The sequence below is a fragment of the Dermochelys coriacea genome, chromosome 3, assembly GCF_009764565.3.
Source record: "Dermochelys coriacea isolate rDerCor1 chromosome 3, rDerCor1.pri.v4, whole genome shotgun sequence".
Classification (NCBI taxonomy): domain Eukaryota; kingdom Metazoa; phylum Chordata; order Testudines; family Dermochelyidae; genus Dermochelys; species Dermochelys coriacea.
Window position 1 is genome coordinate 205170629 of NC_050070.1, and position 22207 is coordinate 205192835.

The following is a 22207-nucleotide window of genomic DNA, read 5'->3' on the forward strand; positions in this document are numbered from 1 at the left end:
TAGAGTTATGTTGGGGTTTTCAGTTTCATGCTAGAATGACAATTGCTGTTGCATATTCATATCAGTCCTCTTGTATTATGGAACTGACACGGTCTAACATCTCTGGAATACAAATGGTGGCTGTAATACCTGATGTTTTTTTACTATTGTATACTATTATAATTCTCTCCCTTATCACCATGATGACTCTTTGACTGTTCCTAAAAATTGGCATGGTAAAGCAGCACTGTTTTAGTAAAACTGTTCTACACTTCAGAGCATTAATGAGACAGTGCATGTTGAGTCTGTTTTTTAGCACACAGGCTGATTTTCCAGCATTACAGACTTGACCTGCAAAAGGCAAGCAGCAGGCTTTTATTTCATGATGAGCTGGGTAAAATGTATCCAGTAATATGACTTTCAGTATTTTATTCAATAGCACTTTTAGATTTATAGGCTCAAATATTGTATTGTTGTTTGGAGCATATTTTTCTAACTCTCTTCTTCCCAGTTCAAAATAATTTGGTATTGCAGTAGCATATTTATATTTAAATATATTTTAATACTTATTAGCAATTGTCTTTACTTATAAGATTTTTTTTTTCTAGGTAGAAACTTTTATCTTTCAATTTATTTGTACAAATGCGAACATAATTCTTCACACGTCTAGGAAGGGTTTTCTAGGAAGGGAAAAGGGATGGCCTTTTAAATAATATTGAAAAGTGTGTAATATAAAACCTATAGATAGGCTTGGAAGGATTAGATTTTTATTGATAAATGTCAGTGAACATCGATTTCACCGAACACGCACAAAGAAAAAATATTTCCATCAATAATCATCGAAATTCACGATAGGCCAGGTAAGAAAAATGCTGCTTGAGATGTCATGAAATAATTATTGTCTAACGTGCTCATAGTCTGAGCCTCCCATATCTTTCCACAACTGTGAAAATTTAAATGGATAAAAATAGCAAAAAAAAAAAAAAAAGCTCAAATGTAACTATCAGTATCTGTTGAAATGATGATAAATAAAATTGAATTTGGCTAAGCCTACCTATAGAGTTAAGTTGAACAGTTATTAGCTGCCTTTTGTACCATTAACACGAGGTGGCTGTTTTTGCTAAGCCGTTTCAAAATGGAGTGCTGGCTCTCACGTGGTTCTTCACAGTTCCATCTTGTCTCCCCTTTTCTTTCACATGCATATAAGGCCACCGGGAGGGGTTAGTGAGGATATGTGGGTTGTTGTGTCGTCAGCTTGCTGATGACCCCCAGCTCTGTAGCCCAGATGCAGCAAGATACTTAAGCATGTGAGTAGTCCCCCTGGAGAACCATGCTGTATTGGGACTTGCTTCTCATTCTCCTCTGATTTAGCCATAGTAGATTATATCTTAGCCAGGCCTTGTCTACATAACAGTGCTTTGCCTGTATACCAATCCCAGCAGAGGCCTCTAATGTAGACGCATCTTATGCTGATCAAAGGGGTTTTTCTGTCAATATAACACCATACTAATGCTATATTATTACGGTGGTTACTACTACACTTCTGGTGGCACAGCTATGTTGAACTTTGTCATGTAGACCTGGCCTTGGTGTGTGTTTGAGATTTCGGTATGGCACGTAAATAAAGTCAAATACTACAGTTGACACTTACATTTTCTGATTTGGTACTTTCAGCAGAGTGGTCAAGGATGGAAAAAGCTTAGAGGCTGAACTTCCCCCTAATCTTTCTAGTTAGCCCCTGTTAGATCAGGATTCAGGTACGATAGCCAGACAGTGTGAGGAAGGTCATACTACTACCATTTCCAGACTAACCCAGGTCTGCGGATTGAGTACTGCAGTCTACATAGTACAAAGTCCACTTCCTAGAGCATCTGGGTTTTTTAATTAACATAAAAAAATAAAGTACTAAAACAAAAATGTGATCAGTAAACACATTTCATGTTTGTTTTGTTTATAAATATATTGTTAGCAAAGCTGAAAAAATCTGTGTCCCAGATGATGCATATCAATTTATAAAAGTCAGAGAATAATAAAGAAAAAATAGATTCTCCTTATTTGGGAAGAGGTTTTCATGGCTTGAAGTTGATGTATAATTTATGAAATGTAAATATGAGATTAGAAGATGCTCACTCTTGAGGCCAAGTGGGGATTTCTCAGTGCACAGAGCTAAAATTGGAGTGCCTTTATGGAAATTGCATAAGGTCAAAGCTTTTTAGTAGCCCTTTCATACCTAACTTGTTACACACCCTTCTTGTTTTTATTGTTATTAATACAACATATTGAGGCATTTGCCAGAACTCTTTTGAGTATTTAGCATGAAAGTGTGTTGTTTTTCTTCCATTTTAATCATAGACGTGCAGCCCTAGTTTTCTCTGTCCTAAGGAGATTCTCTAATGTTGTAAAGCACATGTGTGAAATATTTCTTCAATAGTTGAAACAATACCTGATGACACAACATATGAGCCCTGAGCATTAGAACCATAAGAGATCCAAAATCAGTCCCATAAGTTCAAATAAGTAGCTGTTCCAGTTTGGAAAACAGAATGACAAAGTTCTTATTTCAAATGCATGGAAATAAATGTCCTGACTGTTCCAGATATTTGTGATATTTGGGAAGGAAATAATTCGGGATTTACTGCTGTAATAGGACACTTGAGGTATGGAGAACTGAATCTGTTGTTTACTAGGTCCGGGGACCACATCTTACATTAAAGAAATCTGTGTTACTCCATGAGGAATTCCCTAGGAAACCTTTCTCCTGATGGCTTATTCAAGTTACAGTAGCTAATTTGAGAGCTCGTCTACACATCTAAACAGAACAGTCTATACCTAATGCAATATCTGGTTGACTTTGTTCATTTTGCGTGGCCAGTGTCAGCGTCTATCAAGACAAGCATGGGAGGATAGGGAACTTCCAGTGTACAATGGACAACATCTAAAATCACATCTTTGTCTGCCTTCCATGCACTAATGAAAAAGAATCCAAGTTGGGGTTGCACATGGACCATTATTCCATTCTCTCTTATTCTAGGCATTTAAACTGTGCCTATCGCCATAGTACCTGAGTGCATTACAACTTCTAAAAGTTAGATTGAATACATTTCTGTTTTTCTCCCTCTCCCCTTCTCTACTCCATCCTTTTGGTTTGGTTTGTTGTGGGGAAATGACACTAAAGCCATGAGATGTTTGTTTTGAATATGGCAAGGTCTGTGGCCATTCTGATCTCTTGCAGAAGCAAGTTCCTCAGTTGGTTACCAAGTTATTTCACCTACCATTGCAAGGTAGGCTGTTTCATTGCTTCTGAGGTATGTTGCTGTTGTGGGAGGTCATGACTGCAGCGGAGAGAGGTGCCCATCTCCATGGAGGGCCTTGAACATCAGGATTGAAATCTTAAATGTGACTCTTCCTCCCTTTCCCTGGGGAGTTAGTGAAGCAAGTGAGCTCCAAGGAGAGAGGTTGACTGACCTGTATCGTTAAGGTGGGGGGCTGCATTCTGAACTAAATGGAATCTCTTTTCAGGGCTGGTGTCTGCATTCCTAGGTACAGTACATTAAGATTGTGGGACCTGGAGCTCACAAATGCATGGACCAGAATGACTAGGTTGGAGCTGGGAAAAGGGGAAATAAGTTACTTACACAGACTGATAGATGTGGGGTATAAAAAAAAAACAAAAACAAAAATATAAATACCACAAAGCAAAAGTTCTGTCCCGAAGAACTTAAAATCTAAGGGTATTCAGCTAACTTCTGCCCTTGGTTAGAGTGGTTCTGCTGGGGTTCAACTGATGTAAATGAGAACACAGGTCAGCCTATTACGCTGTAGTTTCATTATTAATCTTGGCAGCTCAACTTTTGAGGTGTGCTTGGTGTAGTGAGCCTTGGATTTCCAGATGTGTGGTGTAGTGTTATATTTTCTTTGAACTTTTCAGAGCACTTGACTTCTGAAGTGTCACTGATCTGTCTGCCAGCATCCTGGCAGACCTTGGAGTGGTGTTGATTCCAGTTTAATGAGTAGGAAATAGCATCTGGCAACAATACACTTGAGAGAGACCCAGCGGAAAATAGCCACTCCCTGGGGACCATAGGCTGGGGAAATCAAATCTTTCTGACTGTACCTCAGATAGTGTCTAGCCTGTAGTTAAAAATTGGGTACGAGATAATTAATCTTCTTTGGCCGTTAATACCAGACACGCTGAGAAATACCTGTGCAGCCTTGCCCCCAGCACTCGGATGGAATGAAAGTGTCATGTGCTGTGTTAATTAGTACCTTATTGTCAGAACAACTTTCCCTTTTAATAAAACATGTAAAATGTTGCTTGCGAATGGCAGGGAGGCAGTGAGGACAAACAGATAGTATTTTTTGGCTGCAGCTTTGTTGAACCATAATACAGGAGCTCTGCTAAAAACAACCTGTCCTGGCAGCAATGAAGGGAGTGGGGGGGCAGGCCTCAGCCCCCCATTTTCTGTGCTGTAACTGGGTCTCCTAATGAGCCTGCCGTATTCCCAGGCTTGGCAAAGACCAGAGACCCTTTTGCAGCGATGGCGACTGGATCAAAACAAGGAACACTCCAGCTGTGGCTCCCTCGTTGACAAGCTAATCCCAGCTCCTGGAAGAAGTGCTGGGCACGAAGCAATAGCAGTTTCCTTAACAGAGGGATGCCATTTGCCAACAGCCATTGTCAATCTTTCATGGGGGTGACACTGCCCCTCCTCTCCACCCTGCATTCTGGGCAGGCCAGGAAGGACCAGCCTGCTTCACTACTTCTCTGGCTTTTATATTTTCTTTCCCTTTCTGCTACTCAAATATGAGACTTGAAAACTTTGCCAAACACCCAGTAGGCACTAAGATGAGCCACACTCCAGAGGCAATGCCCAATTCAGAAATCAAGCCCTTCCCACACTCATCTGCAAGGAAAGGGTAGCTATTGGGATTCCTGCAAGGATGCTGTCCTTGGACCCTTTTCAGTGGCTCCCTCTTTTGTAGCCTCAGACTACAAGCTTCAAACATCTACATCATCTACCTCTGGTTGCTGGATGGGATATTAAATGGTTTCAGAGTAGCAGCCGTGTTAGTCTGTATTCGCAAAAAGAAAAGGAGTACTTGTGGCACCTTAGAGACTAACAAATTTATTTGAGCATAAGCTTTCGTGAGCTACAACTCATGATGAAGTGAGCTGTAGCTCACGAAAGCTTATGCTCAAATAAATTTGTTAGTCTCTAAGGTGCCACAAGTACTCCTTTTCTTTTTGGGGATATTAAATGTTCACATGCTCTCTCCTCCCCTCTCACATTGTGCAGGCTCCTGGCTTCTACAAGGGAGGATCTCTACTAATTCATCCTTCTCCCAACCTCCATTGTGGGTCCCCCTCCCCCCATCCCCATATAGCCCAAGTTCCTGCCTCTCCGGTTGCTCAGAGCTTTCCCAAGATGCAGGAGGATGCAGCTGTCTTGAATCTGGTTGGTTTTACTGCTGCTTATGAGGTTCAAACAGCAGCACTAAAAACGGACCAGACAGTTCTGTTTTCCCTCTATTGCAGCAGAATCACCGGAGGCGTGTGCAGACGTAAGAAGACTCTCAGGTTTTTTCTGCACAATTACTGGAACCATACTGGATGGAATCTCTCTTTTTTTTTTTTCTTTTTTTTAAATGAAAGCCTACATTCTGCAAAAATTGATGGCACTTGAAAAGGGAAAGCTCCTCTTTACTGTGGATGATTGGATTTTTCAGCCTCAGATGCCCTATATTTTAAAGAGCTAAGCTCCTGTTACTCCTAAGTTGCCACTTAAAAAGAAATAATCATAACTATTGACGGGGGAGAAGTGACATTATATAAAATTGCAGTATGTTCATTTTTCTTTTAATAACTATTTTCTTGTTTTGTCCATGTGGCTGTTTAAAACCCCCGAAAACATTCAAAATGTTGATTAAAAAAATTAGACCTGTTTATCTGCTGCAGAAAGTTGTACCTGGATTCATGCTTATATTTGTGACTGAGCAATTGGAAAGATTCTTTGCTGATTCAGTCTGCTGAGGATATAATGTTTCCGTTATTTTTCATTCCCAATGTTTTATTTTAAAATCTTTCCAGATGACACGCTATTGATATTGTGTCAGTATTGCTTTGTGCCATACTTAAGAACTCAAGTCCTTGCAGTTCTGTTTGCACTTTTATCAGCCAAAGCCATGGAAATCTCAATTTATAATCTCCACAGTCTGTCATATTTTATTAGTTCCAAGCAGCTTTTTGATGAGTGGAAAAAATGGTAATATCTGTTTAATAAAATGTTCTGTGCAATTAGGCTAATAAGAGACATTCAGCGTTATGGTTGCAATAGAGAGAAGCTGATTTTGGTGGTTTTCAGTTTTTCTGAATACTAGTTGATGCTACATGCATTAGCTCTTCAGTGAAATTAAATTCTTTATATCAAAACATAAAGGGCCATTTTATATCTGAAAACAAACATCTCTGGAGAATAGACTTGCACAAGGAGTAAGCATTGTTTTGTAATGGCTCTTTATCTAAAATGTAAATTAAAAAAAAAAGTAAGCTACCAATAGTTTAGATAGAATATTCCAGTCTAAATATCTGTATTACAGTTGTACTGTACAGTAGAACCAAACTAGTTTGTGCTTCGGTGAGCTGCAAACTGGCAGATCTGCACTGAAAACTTTCAGGTGAATCAGATTCTAATGCCATGCTCTGGGCCAAACCCGTATGGGCCATATCATGCTGTTTGTGGGTTGATAGGGGAATGCTATGTAACCTGTCCTGGGCCAGGGCTCAGTAATGTCCAGAAATGGAATAAGAACATTTGAATACTGCATGCACATCTGGTTGCCCCATCTCAAAAAAGACATATTGGAATTGGAAAAAGGACAGAAAAGGGCAACAAAAATTATTAGGGATATGGAACGGCTTCCGTATGAGGAGAGATTAATAATACTGGGACTTTTCAGCTTGGAAAAGAGACGACTAAGGTGAGGGTATGATAGAGGTCTATAAAATCATGACGGGTGTGGAGAAAGTAAATAAGGACGTGTTATTTACTCCTTCTCATTGCACAAGAACTAGGGGGTCACCAAATGAAATTAATAGGCAGCAGATTTAACACAAACAAAAAGAAGTATTTCTGCACACAACACACAATCAACCTGTGGAACTCTTTGCCAGAGGATGTTGTCAAGGCCAAGACTATAACAGGGCTCAAAAAAGAACTAGATAAGTTCATGGAGGATAGCTCCTTCAATGGCTATTACCCAGGATGGGCAGAGATGCAAAACCTGTGTGCCAGAAGCTGGGAATGGGCAACAGGGGATGCGTCACTTGATGATTACCTGTTCTGTTCATTCCCTCTGAAGTACCTGGCATTGGCTACTGTCAGAAGACAGGATGCTGGACTAGATAGACAAGACCAACAGTTCTTATGAAATAAGTTGGTGATGCTGATCTTTCTCCTTATGAGTTGTGGAATTTCCATATTGGATCAGATTGATGGCACATCTAGCTCAGATATCCTGACTCTACCGTTATGCAGTAGGTTTTCTATTTGTGATATTTCAAAGGAAGCTATGCAGTAATATGCCGATGGGTTTTCTTTCGCTCTGAAGCATGAGGGCTGGTGCCTCTTACACATTCTAGTCCTAGCCAGTGTAGCTGTAGACGATATACTTAGTATGCAGATAAATGTTTTCCATCTTTTTATAATCATTCTCAGTACTTTGCCTCAATATTTTGTGACAATGAGTTCCACATTTTTATGAAATTAAACTGTGGATCGCCTTTTGTCAATTTTCAGAGTGCTGCCTTTTAATTTTGCTGGATGTTACCATGCTCTAGGATCGTGCAGCAAGGTAAATGGGAGTATCTGACTGATCTTCCAAAGACTGATTATTTTATTCAGCTTCAGCATGCTGCTACCTATTTGTTACCTACCCAAATTAAATACACTCTCCTCCATATGCAAGTCTCTCCATGATTTTTCTGGGCTTTGTTGATTTCTGCTGTATCCTTTTTGAAATGGAGTGATCAAAATTGAACACAGTACTCAAGACTTGCCTGTACTTAGCATTGGAATTTCAGTGATGGGTTTTTTGCTACCAAGCCAGTGCTATAGTATGAACAGATTTCTCAGAGTTTTGCAATTTGTTCTAAAGAACGTGTATTAAATAAAGCCATAGCATATATGCTGGTTTCTACAAAGGCTGTAATGTCATCTGCCTTCCAATGATGAAGAATCACATTGTCAGCAATGACAGGTTTCGGAGTAGCAGCCATGTTAGTCTGTATTCGCAAAAAGAAAAGGAGTACTTGTGGCACCTTAGAGACTAACAAATTTATTTGAGCATAAGCTTTTGTGATCTACAGCATCTGATGAAGTGAGCTGTGGCTCACGAAAGCTTATGCTCAAATAAATTTGTTAGCCTCTAAGGTGCCACAAGTACTCCTTTTCTTATTGTCAGCAATGTCTTCTAGGCATACCTCTGTCTTCTGTATAGTTCCTGAGCATTGACCCAGACTGGGGTGACTCCCCCTCATGTATAAATGTATTTCTTCCACAAAATGAGACCTAGCTAGAACCAAATATCCCAGGGTGCTATTTAAAGTGTGTGATTTGACTGAAGTAGGACACTGTATTGGCAAATGATGTATAAAGTGGACTCCAGAGACTCCAAGCAGCTTTCATTCCAGTATACCTTCATCCCTTATTTCACTAGAAAAGTTTTAAATGATCACTAGTGCTGTAAGGCAACAGAGTTTTCCACTGAACTCATTATGTGGCAGGAGATGAGGAGCCTCTTTGCATTTCCCATCTATTTGGGTGTGTAAATTTCTGTCAATTTCTGATGTAGCTGACATACAGTTTCCCCTAACTGGCAACTACCCTTTTCAGCACTGTCTTACTTTTTACCTATGCATACCTATGCATTCTTTTGAACAGTGCAAACTTTTAAAATTTGGGAAACTGAAGGAATTGAATACAGGTCTGCAAGGAAAGAACACCCACATCCTTCAGCAAGTGATCAACTCACAGGATTCATGAAGCAAATTGTTTTCTGGAAAAATAATCTATTGAGGGCAAACTATGAATCCTTCCCACAGCTTTGCAAGTTCCTGGCTGACAGTGAAATTATTTAGCTTTCTACATAATTGATGGCTGAGCGCATCTCAGCTAGATGGAGGAACAGTTTGCATCCTTTTTCCCAGACTTGGACATGACAAAGTATAACTGGGTGCAAAGCCCCTTTGCGTGCAAGCCTGAGGCCATGGATTTGCCAGCAGCTGAAATTGAACAGCTCATTGAAATTTCATAAGAACGGCCATACTGGGTCAGACCAAAGGTCCATCTAGCCCAGTATCCTGTCTTCTGACAGTGACCAATGCCAGATGCCCCAGAGGGAATGAACAGAACAGGTAATCATCAAGTGATCCATCCTGTCGCCCATTCCCAGCTTCTGGCAAATAGAGGCTAGGGACACCATCCCTGCCCATTTTGGCTAATAGCCATTGATGGACCTACTCTCCATGAACTTACCTAGTTCTTGTTTGAACCCTGTTGTAGTTGATGTGATCGATTCTTTCAGGGAACATGTGCTCAACTTTCTCTCCCGGAGTTCTGGTTCAATGTCAAGAATGAATATCCTGCACACTCAACACATGCCTTGAAACTGATGCTACCATTCGCGAGCACATATTTGTCTGAAGCTGGATTCAGCGCCCTTGTGTCCATTAAGTCTCAGTATCAATCTACCATTGATGTCACATCGGAGATTAGATGTGTAATTTCTCCCACACAGCTGGACTTCGAGAAGCTGTGTTGCAACATTCAAGCCCATGTGTCACATTAGAGGCATTAAATAACATACTTAATGTGTAAATTTGTTGGTCACTGTGTTGCTTCATTGCTGTCTGGGGTCACCGGAAACAGTCTCCAAGTGGGGTCATGCAGGCAAAAAGTTTGGGAACCCCTGGATTAAATAAATGCATAGCTAGAGTCTCTTCCTGATTAGCAAAAAAGAAGCATCAAATTTAGTGGTAACTAAATGTGCAACTATGTCTAGTTGCAAATCAACATGTTTTAATGGTTACCAACCAATGAGAATCAACCTTTCTTTAGCATTTGTACTTTTAGTTATTTTCCTAAACACGATTCAAATCGATGGTTTAAATCAAGGTTTCCTGCTTGCTGATTTAAATGATTAAAATTGGTGATGTAAATCACTTCAATTTAAATCAATCCACCGTATGGTAAAGTATGGTAATGTCAGGATCTGAACAAGGGTAGACAGGAGCAAGGATCAGAGCAGGGTCAAACCTGAGGCTGGGAGTAGCAGAGGAGTTCGTAGTCAGCTTCTAGGTCAGGGTCAATACCAAGGGTCAGAGTCCAAGCCAGGTTTCTGGGTCAGGAGGCGAAATCTAAATCAAGCTGAGGTCGAAGTCACGAGTTCAAGAGCCAGAATGGTCTTTGCTGCTACAGGAAATCGGCAATTACCTTTGCTTGGATACTTCCTGGAACACCCCTTTGGTTCACCCAGCATGGGAGCCAATCAGGAGTCATGAGGCTGTAGCCTGTCAGACCCCTGAGGTGGGACTTCCCATGGTCTCTGTCCACAGTGCGTCATGAGTAGTGGAGAACAAACTGGTTGTGGCTGCCACTGGGTGGCAGCCTGGAGATGTCTGCAGGCCCGTGTTCTAGACCTGCTGGGCCTTATAGCTAGACCTGATCCAGTGGTATGAAGAGATACAAAATAATCCTGGTGCTTGAGGAGTTCACATTTGATATTTGGTTGTCGAAATGTTGTTATAGAATACACAATCAGTTTTGGCCCAATGTCTTAACAGTCTCCCTGCAGTTGGCATTCACGATCGTGAGCCACTCTAGACAACCTGACACACACTCTCTTGACTTCTGCAGCAAAGCTGTTGACCATGTTGTCCAGATAGTGGTATCCGACACATGGGCTCCTGCCTGACAAGGATTGGCAAGGAGGCCTGTTAAACTCTTTGTGACTGGTGGGGGTGGGGGTGGGGGACTACTGGGGGTGGGGGCAGAACCCACCAAACAAGAGGCAGGAGAGTGACGATGACTGATTCTCAAGGTCAAGTGGCTAGTGCTTGCAGCTGGGCAGACAAGGATATGGAGGCTGAATTCTGGGTGATGTGGGAATCCACAAATAACCCCTCTGTGGTGTTCAATAAAGGATGAAATTAAGATATTATCTGTCTAAAAGCTCTGTTTTAATGGGCTGTCATAGTAAAAAATTAGGCAAAGGAGGAGTTCCCCAGGAATCACAGATTGCTGAATAAATGTAATTTTGTGTGTGTGTTAGGGAGTAGAGGGTCAGGAAGAGCAGAAGATAGTATATATATTTTTTTCAACAGGCCTTGGCTGCTGAGACAAGAGAGAGCCATTTCATGCAGAACTTGGCAATACTGACTAGCTCCTGTTTGCTTAAGCTCCTTCACTTTTCCTGCAGGTGTGAAGGAATACCAAATAAGAAGATGCGGAATTGGAGTGAGCTCTTGGTAGAGGTGTTTGGTGGAGAGGGAGATGATTTGATACACTTCAGCTTTACGAGAAAAGCAGGCCTGTTGTTGTTCCCTTGACATGGGCCTATCCTATCCAGATGAAGTTCTTTTCCATTAAAGAAGCAATTCTAATACAGCAATTATCTTTTGTAGTTGGCTTTCAGCTGGTGCCCATCAAATCAATGCCTGCTTCTCATCAGCAGCTTGTGTTCTATGAAACATCAGGGAATCGAAACTTCCAAGATTCCTCACTTCATCCTAGGGGAGAAACAAATGACCCTCCACAAGCACAGAGGCTAACCTTTCCAGAGGCAGAGATGCAATTGGCCTCATTAAACACAGGCTGTTAGATCCCAAACAAGACTTGTGGAGTACTGAACACTTTCATTTGTAAAGACTTTTGAGAGTCTAATAACAATGCTGCAATCGTAATACTAGTGAAACCCTTTTGAAATTTCATTTATAAGAAGAGTAGTGCTAGAAATAATACATATTAAGGCATATGGTAGGGAGCTCATGAGGTATATCGTTATTCCAAAGTGTTCTAACACCATTGTGGAGTGGTACTTTCCAGTGAATTTCATATAATTTAAAAACATCTGTTCTCTTTGATGACAGTTATTTTCTGACTTTAGTTTATATTTTTGTAAACTTGTTAAGATATAGCTTGGTGATATGGGAGCCCTTAAGAGGAGGATTAATACTCCTAAAAAAACAAAACAAAAAGAGGGGTAGGAATGAAGAAAAAGATCTGTTCCTTTGTCAATGCATCCATAATTCCAATTCACATAAATGTTATTACCTTTAAAAAAAAAAAAAAAAGGCAACACTCTGCAGTTGTGTACTGGGTATTAACTCTAGACTAGGTTATTACCAAGTTATCAGAAAAGATACTCAAATTTTATTATTTTATTATTATGCTTATACGTTTTGCAACATAATTTGGGTTGAAGTATGTTTTTGAACTGAAAGAAAAGCTATGATAAAAAGTTAGCCAAGTTTATATCTGTGGACATACGGATATTCAGTTGTGACCACATTAGCAAATCAGAATTCAAGGATTTGCATACTCTAGTTACAAAAAGATTGTAAATCCGTAATTATGGGGGTGGGGGGATCCGTATTCTCTGACTAGCTCAGACTGTAATTTACATCAGTGACTTAACTTACATGTGCATCAAGGGGAGTAAAGATGCCTTAGTGTTCAGATGCTTTTTAGTGCTTATAATTTTTTTTTATTCATAATATAAGTGAAAAGCTTTCAGTTCAATAACTGCAATTACGTGCTGGAAAATAAAATTGGCATTTATTTTTTCCAGTGCAATGGTTAAAGCTAAAATCTCTGATGGAAAATATATTTTGAAAAGTAACTTTGTAAAAACACCATAGGGTTCCACGTATGTTTTCTTGGTAATTGTTTCATATTAAATCCTTTTGTTAACAAGTATAAAATTATATTTTTAACTTTAGCCCTGTGGGTTGAATTAGGAGATTTGAAAGTTGGACTGGTTAAAAGTTCTGTTGCCAAAGATCAAACCATAATAGAATCCAGCATGCTCTCTCCCTATTTTGTAGCTGTGGTGGTGCATTAGCATTGTCAGTATTTTTTTTAAGTTTATTTTTGTCAGTAAAGTAAGACTGTTTATAACTCTGAATATTCATAGGGAGCAAAGCCCTTCATTATGAAGGTGATATTTTAAAATAGGGCCAGGTATTTATCTCCTGAACAAATACACGTGGAGGAGGAAGAAAGCTAATACAAAAAGTCTGGCTTTTGAATAGCTGTAGAATCAACACATGATCTCTTCTCCCCCGACTAATCTAAGGGATTCACAGTGGCAGGACCACACCAGGGTACTATGGAATTCTAAGGATCCTGGACAGCTGCATGGAAGGTCCCTCAGTCACAGCAGTGTGGCCAGGCCAACAGCCATGCTGCCATTGGCTTGATGGCTTGCATTTCATTGTGTCTGTGTCTATGCTAGGGAATTCCCATTGGGGCTACCACCTGTTAAGATGCACTGATTGTAAGCTCTTGGGTGCAGGGGAAGTTTTTTTGTTCTGTGTACAGCACCTAGCACAATGGGGCCTGGTGCATCACTGGGGATACTGGCGCTACTGCAATATATGTAATAATAGGAGCCCTAGGATGGACAAAGATCTGACGACTTCCAGTATTTTTGCCACCATCTCATTTAAACCTGCTGAGCAGCACACCTTCTGAGTGGGCTCAAAGCCACATTAGCAGCCTTTATATTTTACTGTTGAAGGCATGAAGTTCTTGATAGCAGAGAGCTTGAATTCAGTTATTCCTCTTCATCCCAGACATGCAGAGTCTTTCTACTGTGTGGATCTTTCGTGGAGGGTCGTATGGCTGCAATAGGGAAGGGAAAGATAATCCCATGGTCATCTTTTCAACGAGGGCTTTTTCCATAGATTCGGTCCCCTCTGTATCATAGTCAGTTATCTGACTGTAACCACACTTTCATAGATTTAAGTCCAGAAGTGCGCATTATGATCATCTAATCTGACCTCCTGCATAGTGCAGGCCAAAGATCTTCACCCAGGGACTTGTGTATCAAACTCATAACTTCGGTTTGAACAACAGCATTTGTTTTGGAAAGACCTCCCCTTTAACTGTAGACTTTTTGTACACCTAGTTAACTTAGTATTCTTAAGTAAACTACTCTGCTTTCTTCTAAGGCAGTTTTTTGGCTTTGCCAAAGTTATCACGAAGAAAGATCTTGGCACTGATCCTTTCATCTTGACATACAGTCTAGTAAGCAGCACTTTAAACAGGCAGTTGGTCTGGGCAGTCAGATGTGAGACAAATAACAGGTTGGATAGCATCATGGTAGTTTGCTGAGTTATAGGAACATATTGCATAGCAATTGCTGAATTCCAGAGAATTGCTAAGGAAATATCAGCTCAGAATCAAGCAATTTGTTTGACAGTTTCTGTCAGAAGATAAATGACGTCTATTTAGAGTATGAGTACTTTTTTCTTCCCCCTGTGAAGCATGTTTTGAAACTAAAAAGCACAAAGGGTATTGCTGTAGAAGGGAACGCCATGTTCAGGATAGTTGTAGCATAAATTGTGGTACATTATATCTTTAGATCTTGATTATTATAGAATGGTTGATGAACCAGCACACTCAGTCATCCGCATCACTGTAGTATCTGAGCACCTCCCAGATATTTAAAAATAGATATAATAATTTCTCCTTTCCTTCCTTCCCTCCCAATCTAGTCTGACCTCCCGCATAGTGCAGGCCAAAGAATGTTACCCAATAATTTCTGCTTGATGAGTTTTATATGGTTATTTTGCTTGCATGCTTGCTTTGTTGTTTGTGAGTGTGCTGAGCATCTCTGTTTTGAAGAAATTTACTAAGGAAAGCTAGGGCAAAGAGATGAGTTTTGAATTTAACTGTGGAAGTGTCAAGGTCCATGGTGGTTCTTATCTCTTGAGGTTGTGAGTTCCATAGCCTCGCTCCAGCTCCTCTAAAAGGTCTGTCTCCTCTGTTTGCAAGCCCCCTTGTAGGTGGTGGATGTTTTTTCCATTGTTCTGGTAGAATGTAATTATTGCAGGAGTTCATGGCCTTGGAGGCTTTGTCTATACTAGAAACACTACAGCATTACAGCTGCACTGCTGTAGTGTAGACCAGGGGTTCTCAAACTGGGGTCCACAAAGGTACTCCAGGGAGTTTACAAGTCATGTCCGGCTCTAGGGGATCATGTCTGGGACCACTGGCCCCACTGATCAACTCCTCCCCCTCCTTTCCAGTGCCTCCTGCTCACCACGGAACAGCTGTTCAGCGGCTTGCAGGAAGCACTGGGAGGTAGGGGGAAAGAGCAGAGATGGGGCATGCTCAGGGGACGGGGCAGAAAGATGCAGGGAAGAGGAGGGGCGGGGATGGGAAGAGGTGGGGCAGGGGTGGGGTCTTGGGGGGAAGGGATAGAGTGGGGGCAGGGCCTGGGGCTGAGTGGGGGTTGAGCACCCTCAGAGAAAATTAGAAGTTGGATTGAGGGTCCGAGAAAAAATTTAAATCAAAATGAGGGTCCTCAGGTTGCTAAAGTTTGAGAATCACGAGTCTAGACATTAACTACAGCAGCAGAAGGGGTTCTTCCGTAAATGTAGTGCTGTCTTTAGGTTAGCTTGATTACATCTCTCAGGGGTGTAAAAAAGTCACACCCCTTGAGCAGCATAGCTGGATCAACCTACCTTTCTAGTGTAGATCAGTCTGGAGAAAGAGATGATTTCTCTGGTAATTGGGGCCAGAATGAAGGAGGCATGAGGAGTTCGGAACATCTGAACAGAGACCTTGACTTGAACTTTATGCACTGAGGAGCATTTGCAGAGAGTAGAACACAAGGTGACATTCATGGAAATTGGTGTTGCTAAGCAAATAGGCTGTTGCAGTTTGAACCTACTGGGAGTTTTTTGAGATATAATTAGAGCTGTAAATATCACCAAGATTAGTAGCTTAGGTCTGTCTCTCAAACATCACATTTGTATCTAGGAATTGATATTTGTAAGAGGAAAATCCAAATTGTATTTATTTACTGCACTTTAATCAAGCTGTGCCAAAACTCAGTTATGTAATTTTTTTGATCTGAGGGCCCAAATGCAGATCTGTGGTTTCCCCTTTTGCTTATGGGACAAGTTTATACGACTGTCTCTCAATGTACACAAAATATGAGTTGTGACAGGCCAAAACAGGCTTTTATCCATTAAATGTTGACTGGTCTTTTTATCTAGGATTTTCTGACACTCCTATTATTGTATCTTTAGGTCTTTTATCTGTTGTAACCAATGTCCACATTGTTGTCAGTGGCAATTGATAATTGTTGTCAGTGGTAAATGTGGAAGTCACCAAGTACAATACATTTTGATTACCCCAGTGCTAGAGTCAACAAGATCTCAAATGGTAGCAGGAATCTAGGGGAGAGGATGAATGACCTGTACACCACCACAGCTATGTTAATATCATGTAGAGGGTTAGCCAAAGTAGACACGTCACATCTGAACAAATGCCACTTTTGGATAGCACACATCTTACATCTCAGATGGAAATCCACAGTCACTTCCTCTCCTTTGCCCATTCTAGGTGCATGCTAAACTGAGTACCCATGCAAGCGAAGTTAGCGATCTTACGCACAATTGAACCCAGACCTGCATTGCATAGCACTGTCCTAAGGGGAAGGTGTCAGTCTCTTACTTGAGTCATGACTACTGCATGTGGAATATGGACAGATTAGTAACTGATTTGTGCTTGCCTGTTAAATTTATAATCCCTAATATCTCCTGGTTTGTTACTACAAAAATCTGAGGACACTGATGCTCCAGATTAATCAATCTTCCAAACTCCGATTCAATCCTCCTGGCTATCCTGATATGGCCCTCAAAAATTCACATCTTCCTTAAGGCGAAGGCCCAAAATCAACCTCACAGCAGAGCACCAAGGCCAAATGTCTTGGATTGACGATATCTCAACATGTAGCTGGGTCATCAGAGGGTGTCTTCAATATCCTCTCTTTACCCAAACCCCAAGTCTCCACCATTAATTGACAATCACATATTTGCTCTGTTGGGTGATATAGAATTCCCATTTAGTCTCCCTTTCAGTACTGAAAAGTTGTATCTAACCTCTGAGTAGATTTCAGAATCCCTGTCTGACATGGGCTGTTCCAAGTTCACCTTCACCTCCTGCGTTATCGCCAAAGTCAACTGGGGAACCTCATCCACAAGGTGGTGGAGGCTGTGCCAATGATCCAGGAGACCTAGTTTTACAGTAACTTTTGCTCTTTAGGTTCGCTTGTATTTACAAATTGTATTGTCATTACCATCACTTTAATAAAAAAAAAAAAAGAGAGAAAGAGAGGAGAAAATGAGAAGGAGAGGAAAGCTGCCAGTTCATTTATAAATCTTTCTGTAATAGAAGTCTTTATGATGCTTCTGCTGTGATTAATTTTTCTGCAGCTTGGCAGTTCTTGCCCTGGAATATAAATTTTAATCACATTTGAATTCTCTTTTCTTTTAATCACATTTAAATTCTCTTTCCTTTGTAGCCTGTTCATGCTAGAATCTGCCTTCTCCAATCAAAAGTCTTTTATTAAAAAACAAAAGAAATCTGACTAATAAAACATAATATGAAATGTCAGAGTATTTAACACCTTCCCATAATAAATGTAATTGATTAGTAAAGAACTGTTTTTATAATTTCTTGACTCTGTTACGCTATATTGAGCAAGACAAATTCAGCTTGCTTTTTTGGCTGAGTAGACTCCATGCTATGCAATTTTTAAAGCATCACTCTTCCTAACCTTATTCCTATAGCCAAGAATAAGAGCAATAAGGTATCCTTGTACTGTTTATTACATAGTGTAAAGTACTGAAGCGGTTTTCTGTCTGACTTCTAGTGGGCTTTGTCATCACACTTTAACTTGTTTGTTGGAAGAGGTGTTAAAATATTTTTGACTTTTGTCTGTTTTATGTCTCTGCCTGCCTGTCTGTCTGTCTTGCAATTTCTTCAGAACTGAAATAAAATTAAGAACCATACCTATCCATGCCTGATTTGGTCAAATTTATTACTGGATTACGTAGAAAAGAAACAAGCCCGTTGGAATAAGCTTCCAGTAGAGAAGAAGGTCGGGAAAAATACTCCATTGAATTGTTTAATGTTTAGTTAGGCCCTTGTCTACACCAAGGGTATGTTTACACTTAATATGCTACAGCAGCACAGTGGCAGCTCCGCAGCTGCTCCGCTATAGCACTTCAGTGTAGACACTCACTGCAGAGGCAGAAGGGGTTTTCCGATTGCTACAGCTAATCCACCTCCCGAAGAGCTGGTAGCTAAGTTGATGGAAGAATTCTTCCATCAACCTAGCACTGCCTAGGCTGGGGCGGGTCTGTAGGTCCGCACCCTAAGCTATACCGATGTAAGTTTTCAGTGTAGAACAGCTCTGAGATGTGTAAGCATTAGCACCATTTTAGAAAGCCTTATTAAAACACGTTTCTCCAGAAAGGTGCTAATGTGGTATCCCTCATCATCATAGATGATACTAAAGTGCCTTTATAAAACTGTCAACAGATAGTCTTTAACCTAGGTAGGGATCTCAGGTCTGGTCTACCCTACAGATCTATATCGGTATAACTACATTGCTCAGGGATGTGAAAAATCCACACCCCTGAGCAATGTAGTTATGCTGACCTAACCACCCATCTAGACAGCATTATGTCAGTGGTAGAGCTTCTCCCGCCAACATAACTACTGCCTTTCAGGGCGGTGGATTAACTACGCAATGCAGGGTTTTTCATGTAGACATGCCCTAGGTAGCGGGGGGGGGAGGGGAGAAATGTTGGCTAATGGTTAGTACAGGGAGCTAGGAGTAAGGACATCTCAGGGTTTCTTCTGAGTGTTGCTGATTGACTGTATGACTTTGGGGAAGCCAGTGAATATTTATGTATTCATTAATGGTATTTACCAACCCTCCTTGCCACCCTGAGATTCTTGTGTGAAAAGCGCTTTATAGGTGGAGTAGTCCAGAATTAAGTCACATCTGCATTTTTTTTCTAGTGAAGGAAGCCTGAATAAGTGATGGATTTTCAAGACCAATAAAAACCTTAACAGCAAATATTCAATATGTTGGTTCCCCAGCTATAGTCTGATGGATTAGTAGTTTTAGAATTTTTGTAGGTTTTGTAAAGAAAAACAGTGCAATGATTAGATATTATTAATTGCAAAATATTTGTTGCATATATACTGGAACATTTCATGACTCTAATAGGTGGACTGTTATGTAACAAGTTATTTTGCAATTTCAGAAAATAGTATTTATAAAAGAATACAAATAAAGTCATTTAAGAATAAGTACTTCTTTCTGGTAAACCTAATAATTCAAGGTTCATAGACTAGAAGTTTGCTGATAATACATGGATATGGACCATCTGAGCACTCGGGCCAGATTATGCTTTATGTGGGAGTAGCCTGTGTCACAGTCTGGAAGCTTGCCGAGTTTCTCCTCATGGAATGTTTCTGGAACTGTTGCCTCAAAAGTGGCCAGGACTGGCTGGGTTTTGCCTCTTTAAATAAGATCTGTGTGGGGCACAGGGTTATCTGTGGGGGGACAGTCTGTCCCCTGCAGCCTTAGTGGTATCATGGCTCCAGTTGCAGTATGAATACAGTGTCTGGTGCTCTCAAAGAGCTTGACAAACATTAATAAGTGACGTGTGTCAACACCTTTGTGAGCAAGGGAGATCTCAGCCCCAATTTACAGACAGGGAAATGGGCCCAGAGATGGAGTGGACGAGACTGGGATGGAACCCAGGTGGGCTGAGTCCCACTCCTGTACTTATTTAGAAACAGGGATGATTCCGGAATGAATGAGTACTGAGCATTTTTTACTCACTGAAGCCTATTGTGATTTACGTTTTCTTTGGCTTTGGCTTGAAAGACCAATTATCTTGGTAACAGTTGCTATGGGAAACATGCTGTACTGTTACATTAATAGCTGTAAATTACTGAACTTCATGATCTAAATTCTCTGCTTGTTTGGTTTTTAAAAAAGATCTTGTTTTGTATTTCCTGACTCATAATTCTGTACATTATTGCTCTCAAAGTTGCTTTTTATTGCTTTTATAATAGCTGCTTTTTATGAGGGATTTATAGCTTATTATACTTTCACTCCACTTCTAGAGATGCAGTCGGTCAATGAAATATCTACCTTTGAAATAAGGTAAACAGTTCTGTAGGCGGCTGTGTTGTGTTTGGTTAAATTCTCCATTATCCAGTACTGCTGAAATGAAGAACAAAATAAAGCATAGACCTGAATATATTTTAGAAGAATCATCCCTAGGTTCTAGATGTTTGAGAACTGTACTAATGGAAACCCCAAAGGCTTTCAGCTTTAAGCTCAGTCCAGTGTGACCTCCCAGAGGCCTTGTGCCCAATGAATGTACAGGTTTCAGAGTAGCAGCCATGTTAGTCTGTATTCTCAAAAAGAAAAGGGGGACTTGTGGCACCTTAGAGACTAACAAATTTATTAGAGCATAAGCTTTCGTGAGCTACAGCTCACTTCATCGGATGCATTTGGTGAAAAAAACAGAGGGGAGATTGATATACACACATGAATGTACAGTCTCAGGAAGATTAGCTGCTGCCATAGCCTTTGGAAAGCTAAGTACATGCTCCGCACACAGGACCAGCTCTGTATGAGCTTCTTGTGCTCCCTGAATGCAAGGACAGATATTGTGTCAAGTTCCTGCCCATGGATGAGTGAATGGAAGGGTAGCCTTGTGGCTAAGGCATTGGACTGTGTATTGACAAGTCTGAATACGCTCCCCAGCCCGAAAACAGACTTCCTGTGTGACTGCAGGAAAGTTGCATATGGCCTGATTTTTTTTTAGAGGTGTTGCACAACCATAGTTCTCATCACCTTCTGTGGGAGTTGTAAGTGGTCAGCACCTATGAAAATTAGGTCATTCATTTCTCTGTCCCTCAGTTTCTCCATCTGTAAAATTGAAGTAATAACATTTCCCTGCCTCACAGGGGTGTTGGGAGGCTTAATTCATGTTGGGTTGGTCAGATACTGCAATGATGAGCACCAAAGAAAAGCCTGTAAAAATCAAATGGTAGGAAGAGAGAGGTGAAAGCTTTTTTTGCACCTTCTTCTACCCATTGCCCTTGCACACCTATATATGGCGAGATGTGGTTTGGCCCCAAACCTGTTCCTTTTAGTTCAAACTGAGGTCAGGTTGGGGGCACCTACTGAGCAAAACTAGTTACTATCTGAACCTCTTTAATGGCCTCTCTGAAAATGAATTGGTGGCCTTCATCCAGGTCCTAGTGCATAGATGTTCACAGTGCAAAACCTACCACAATTGACACTAAGTTGCACACTTGTTAGCAGACACTTACAATAGTTGCGCCAGTGAGTGCCAGTCTTGGCTGACAGGCCAAGAAGGAATGGGCACGCTTACCAAGTTTATTCTTTTTCATTATTGCATGTTAAAGCCCTTAGCAGATTTAGAGAATTTGTTGAATAAAATCTCTTTGCATATAATCTTGGATAACATTTGTTCTAACATCAATATTTCACCAGGGGAAAAAAGTTAAGGCAAACTTTGGAAAGAACAACGTTAGTCCAGGGTACCAGAATTTCCTTCAAATTGCTCCAAGAATGAACTGTTACATGTAAACTTTAAATTTTAAAAAGGTCTGAGAGCTTATCAGCAGACAGAGTAATCTCTCTAAAACAGAATGTACATCTAAAGCCAGTGGAAAGAGAATGCTTGAGAATTAAAACTATATAAATAAACTAACAAGCTTAAATAATATGTAGCTGATACTTCTGCTGGCATAATGTTTGTTTGTATCCAGTACCCTCAGCATTTTTATTCTGTGTCTTTTGCGTGACCATTTCCCCCCCAGCAGCTGCATCATAGCTTTGGTCTCTGTTTGCTTAGCATTTATGGTAGAATATAGGATTGTCAAGACTGGGACTTTAATGTAGAGAGCCATTGTGGCGAAGGGGGCATTTTGAGCTTTGTCCTACTCTTTGGAAAACTCAGGAAGGGAAAACTTCTTCTGCATACTAGCTAGTAGTCATGTAAACTTGAAAGTGTCTTGAATATCTTAAGTTCACGAAAGATCTTTGCAGAGGAAATAAAGCTCCAGTAGCATCCACATCTGCATGTGTGTTT

The 22207-nt window shown here is 40.6% G+C and overlaps 1 protein-coding gene across 2 annotated transcripts in view; it reads left to right on the forward strand.

Moving 5' to 3' along the window:
- DTD1 (D-aminoacyl-tRNA deacylase 1) overlaps window positions 1–22207 on the forward strand; it is an 85397-nt gene that overhangs the window by 19817 nt on the left and 43373 nt on the right. The window lies entirely within an intron of this gene.